At 47.8% G+C, this 5,538-nt stretch overlaps 1 long non-coding RNA gene across 1 annotated transcript; it reads right to left on the bottom strand.

Annotated features, from left to right (window-relative positions):
• Nucleotides 1-1,188: 1,188 nt before the first annotated feature.
• On the bottom strand, nucleotides 1,189-1,511 carry LOC141276251 (uncharacterized). The gene is made up of 2 exons (XR_012325518.1): nucleotides 1,394-1,511; nucleotides 1,189-1,290 (listed from the first exon to the last, which is right to left on the bottom strand). It is a non-coding gene; the product is annotated as an uncharacterized lncRNA (long non-coding RNA).
• Nucleotides 1,512-5,538: the final 4,027 nt, after the last annotated feature.

The following is a 5,538-nucleotide window of genomic DNA, read 5'->3' as shown; positions in this document are numbered from 1 at the left end:
AGTCTAGAACAGGCAGGAAGTATATTAATGGTTTCAAGGGGCTTCCCTGTTGGCACAGTGGTTAAGAATCGCCTGCCAATGCAGGAGAGTCGGGTTCGAGCCCTGGTCTGGGAAAATCCCACATGCCGCAGAGCAGCTAAGCCCGTGCACCACAACTACTGAGCCTGCGCTCTAGAGCCTGCGAGCCACAACTACTGAGCCCACGTGCCGCGACTACTGAAGCCCGCGCGCTCTAGGGACCATGTGCCACAACTACGAAAGCCCGCACGCCTACAGCCCGTGCTCTGCAACAAGAGAAGCCACCGCAATGAGAAGCCTGCACACCACAACGAAGAGTAGCCCCCGCTCGCCACAACTAGAGAAAGCCCATGCACAGCAATGAAGACCCAACGCAGCCAAAAGTAAATAAATAAAATAAATAAATCTATTAAAAAAATGGGTTGAGAGCTGGAGGGACTAAGGAAAGGGGATTGACTGGTGACGGATGAGGTGTTCCTTTTATGAGGATGAAAGATATCCTGGAAGACTGAGTGTTAGTGGATGTTCAAACCTGTGACTCTATTAAAAACCACTGGATCCATCAGCTTAAAAGGATGTATGTGATGGATTCGGAATCCTATGTGAGAAAAAATACGCAGACTTGGTTGCTGATAGATACAAATTACTCTCAAATGATTCAGAAAATAAATGCTTTGTGTTCCTGAGTGTGTGCTGTGTGTGCGTATGGATGTGTGTGCGGATAGACGTACAAAGGCAGAGAGGGAATGAGAGAAAATGGGATATAAGAAAAGCCATTATGGCAAAGTATTTAAAATTCGTGAATCTGGAAAAAGGTTATGCTGCAGTTCTCTATGTAAACTATACATTTTTGTTTAAGTTCATAATTGCTTCTAAATAAACTAATAACAAAAGCAAATGAAAACCTCAGTTTAGGAGTGAAGGGCTGAGTGAACTCAGAGGAGATATTTGTCTCAGTTCCCCATGAACTTGGACCACTGTGCACAGCATAACTACCAGCATATGAACTACAGTAATAAACGGCCTCGTCCTCAGCCTGGAGCCCAGAGATGGTCAGGGAGGCCGTGTTGCCAGACTTGGAGCCAGAGAAGCGACCAGGGATCCCTGAAGGCCGTTTATTGTTATCATAAATCAGGGTTTTGGGGGCCATGCCTGGGAGCTGTTGGTACCAGCCGACATAACTGCTGGTTCCAGAACAAGAGATGGTGACCGTCTGTCCCAGATTCCCGGACACTGAGGGAGGCTGAGTCGGGACAGACTGGGCCCAGGATCCTGGAAAGAGGAGAAACACACTCTAGTCAGTTCTGTCACCCTGGGGACAAAAACACAAAGGATCAGCCAGATGTCCCTGGGGTCCCTTTCCTAGAGGCCTCACCTGTGTCCTGAGTAAGGAGGGTGACAAGGAGCAGAGCCCAGGCCATGGTGGAGACGCCCCAGACACTGCCTTCTGAGCCCCCAGCCCTCTGCCTGCTCCCCCAAACCTCTCTTATCCCCTCCACCCAGAGGAGGGAGGGGCCTCCATGCAGATCAGCTTCCTGCACCTGCCCCTCCTCCCCCCCTCTGCTCACCCCCTCTGACATGGTTTGTTCCAGATTCTTCTACATCTCTGCACAGCAGAGATTATTGGAGACTTAACTCCTTCACATGGTGTGTGAGGACAGAAGGAGTCCATGACAGGATGTGGGAAAGGAATCCAGCCCGGGATTTCCTGTCTCTCCTGGTGTGAGAGTCATGGTGCTTCCTGGGGGAGAAATCCCAGAAGGTCCCTTCTGTGCTCTTGGGACAAAGGAGAGGCCCTGAGCCCAGGCGGCTGAAAAATCCAACTGCCCCGCTTTCTGAGAGTTAAAGGCAGAGCTGCGTACCAGTATCCCCTCAACTACTTCTGTTTTAAAAATTTTATCGAAGGGCTTCCCTGGTGGCGCAGTGGTTGAGTCCGCCTGCCAATGCAGGGGACACGGGTTTTTGCCCTGGTCGGGGAAGATCCCACATGCTGGGGAGTGGCTGGGCCCATGAGCCATGGCCGCTGAGCCTGCGCGTCTGGAGCCTGTGCTCCGCACCGGGAGGGGCTACAACGGTGAGAGGCCCGCGTACCGCAAACAAACCAAAAAAACAAACAAAAAAATTTATTGAAGGGACTTCCGTGGCGGTCCAGTGGTTAAGGCTCCACACTTCCACTGCAGGCGGTGTGGGTTTGATCAATGGTCGGAGGACTAAGGTGCTGCATGTCGCGTGGCGCAACTAAAGAATTTTTAAAAATTAAAAAAAAGAGAAAAAAGAAACAAAGAAAACTCTATTGAAGTATAGTTGGATTACAGTGTTGTGTGAATCTCTGCTGTACAGCAAAGTGACTCACTTATTCATTTATATATACATTCTCTTTCTTATTCTTTTCCATTATGGTTTGTCATAGGATATTGAAAACAGTTCCCTGTACTATACCGTAGGACCTTGTTGTCTATCCATCCTATATATAGTAGTTTGTATCTGCTGGTCCCAAACTCCCAATCCATCCCTCCCCAACCTCCAACTCCCTCTCATCCCCCTCAGTTGGGAGGGTCCTCAGATTCCCCTCCAGCCTCTGTCTCCAAAGTGCTCTGAGTCTGAGGCCCAAGCGTGAGCCCTGGGCCATTTAGTAGCACTTTTGAAGATGATTTCTTGGGGCACAAATGCTTTGGGACTAAGAGGGGTTACGCAGGAAGCAGCTCTTGAAACTTCACACAGGACAGTATAAGCCACAGGTACCTTCCCGGAATCCTGGCCCTTGCTGCCCCCTGGTGGCTTCAGATGGTGCCAACCAAGGCCCTGGAACCTGAGGGACAGAAAACAACCCGGTCCCCAGACTGCCTGCTGTGCAGCTCCTTGTAGGACATTTCCGAAGAGCAGGTCCAAGTTTGTGTAAATGAACTGACATGGAAAGCATAGTTCAAAAAAAGATGGATGGAATTAACCACCTGGACTCAACAGGGCAGAGAGTCTGATTAAACCAAAATGCCAACATAGGATTTAAAGACCTATAGTTTCATCACATAATATTGGCCACACCAGGATAGAATGAAATCATTTGGCATATGGAAAACCAGAACATCTCAACAGTATGGAAGGGAAAGTTAACAGAGCGTGTCTCACAGATCTGCTGGAATTATGTCACAAAGATATTCATTCATTTTGTTAAAAATGATGTAAGAAATAAGGACGGAACCTACTGAAGTCAATAGAGAGATACAGAGTGTCAGCCAATATATGGGAGAAAAATCTAAAAAAGAGTGATGTATGTATATGTATAACTGATTCAATTTGCTGAACAGCAGAAACTAACACAACAGTGTAAATCTGCTATATTCCAATAAAATGTTTTTAAGAAAGAAAGTCTCAGCTAAGCAACAGAAGGTGGAAAAACACAGTGAATCTACTACAGAGAAAATTCCAGCAGATGGGATCAACGACAGGCAGAGCACTGGATAATGAAAGATTTCTGACTTGAAGTCATGCAATGGAAACAGTCCCTTGTTGAACAGAAGGGGGGAATATGAATTTAAAAGAATGAAGTAGTATCCACAAATTATGGAACTTCAATTGACCTAATACATGAATAATTGGAGTCCCCAAAGGAGAGGAGACAGAGAGACACAGAGAAACCCTCACATCCAGAATCCTGACACGCCTCAGGGTGTAGAAACGTGAGGGCAACCACATCGACTTTCATTGTAATGAAATCTTGAGCTGTGGACAATTTTGAGACCCCCTCTTCAGGTTGGTTGACAATTGGTATGTTAGGAAAATGTCAGCTAAAGAACTAGTTCCAGGACGTCCCTGGTGGTCCAGTGGTTAACACGCAGTGCTTCCAATGCAGGGGGCACGGTTTCCATCCTTGTTCGGGGAGCTAAGATACCACATGCCACTTGCTGGGGTCAAAAAAAAAAAAGAAAACCCAGGTCCCTGCAGATTCTACCACAATGTTTCCTCCTCTCTCTCCCTCTCCCCAACCTCACGACACAAACGCCTGTCCCAGAGTTCTTCACTCTGGTTATTGTGGGTGCGTGGAGCACATACACAACTATGATTGTTTCTTTTAAACCCAAGTCAAACAATACTGATAGTCAGTCATATATCAGAGTTTAGGAAGAGTCCAAAGAACATAGGAGTACAGAAAAGCACAAATATGGAAGCCAAGATGCATGTCGACAAGTGTTTACTGACTTTTTCCTGAGAAACGCCAGTCCGAGGTCTGCAGTGGTGCTAAGCAGAGCTGTCATTCCTTAGGTCGTGGTCGGTGGTGAGTATTGTCGTGATGAGCTGAGATAACTTAACAATTATAATGAGTGTGAGTCCTTACAGATGCAGGTAGATCTGCAGATTTTCTCTCCTTTTAGTCGTGAGGCTGGTAGACCACTGCCCACTAACCACACTGACAGATTTGCTCTAGGGAGAGGGTGAACCACATGTCCTGGATAAGGGGGCACGGCAGAGCTGACTCTGTGGGGCTCAGGAGGAGAAGCCTGTGTGCCTCCAGAGTTTTGTAGCCTCTGCCCACCTCTCTGGAATGGCCATCTCCCATGGAGGCCTTTCTCCAATGGGCAACCGGCAGAAATATTCACCTACAAGGAAGCTGACATCATCCAGGTGCTGACATACCTGACACCATCCTGTAAAGTTGGATGCGCGTCGCCCGGATTCTGATTTGTACTGTATGCCTGGCTAGGATTGTCTTGACATGAACGATTTTCTAGGGTCTTGATCAGCCAGGAACAATCTCTCTCGCTTCCTCCCAGTGAAGTGATCTCAGACAACTCCTGGAGTCCACGTCCCGCTGAACAGCAGGAAACGTGGGACAGCTGATACCCTGACAATATTCGCCTTAGAAATACAGGACCCCCCCGAATCCCACAAGGCCAGATGCCTGACTCTAGGCTTCCTTGTCTTTCCTCTGGGACCCTGTCTGCCATCTTCAGGACGGGCTCCAGGAAATCCAGGGAAGCCCCGCCCAGGACCAAGCTGAGCCTCTGTTAGGGTCCATGTCTCTTGGGGCCTCACCTGTAGACACACTACCCTTTCCTCACTCAGCGGGTTGGATGCTTGTACCCACTGTTTCAAACTATGTTGTTTGGGGGATGCATATCGAGGAAGGCTGGGGCAGGAATGTAAAGAAAGGCCATGGAATGATTAACCCTGGAGTCAGCAAACCAGCTAATCGGGGAGTGGGGTAGAGAGATGTGCTTTGGGGGGTAGATTTCCTCTGGGGTTATGTGGTTTCTTTTTATGACTCCTCCTTAAATTGTGAGTGTGCATTTGACACATTCTTCTTCAGGAATGCTGCATTTCATAATCAAAGGAATTGTACAAAATACGCAGAAACAGACATGACTACGTTTCCTCTCCTTAGCTACATAGACCAGGACTCAGACATGGAGGAAATTTTCATAAAAATCTGCAAGTGTAAGATGAAAACCTGCCCTTGAAGCCTTGCTGATGGTAGAAACAGGCACCTGGAACGTTTGAACAAAGTGGAAAGAAAAAGAGAGT

The sequence above is a fragment of the Tursiops truncatus genome, chromosome 13 (assembly GCF_011762595.2).
Source record: "Tursiops truncatus isolate mTurTru1 chromosome 13, mTurTru1.mat.Y, whole genome shotgun sequence".
Taxonomy (NCBI): domain Eukaryota; kingdom Metazoa; phylum Chordata; class Mammalia; order Artiodactyla; family Delphinidae; genus Tursiops; species Tursiops truncatus.
This window is presented reverse-complemented; position numbering and strand designations above follow the sequence as displayed.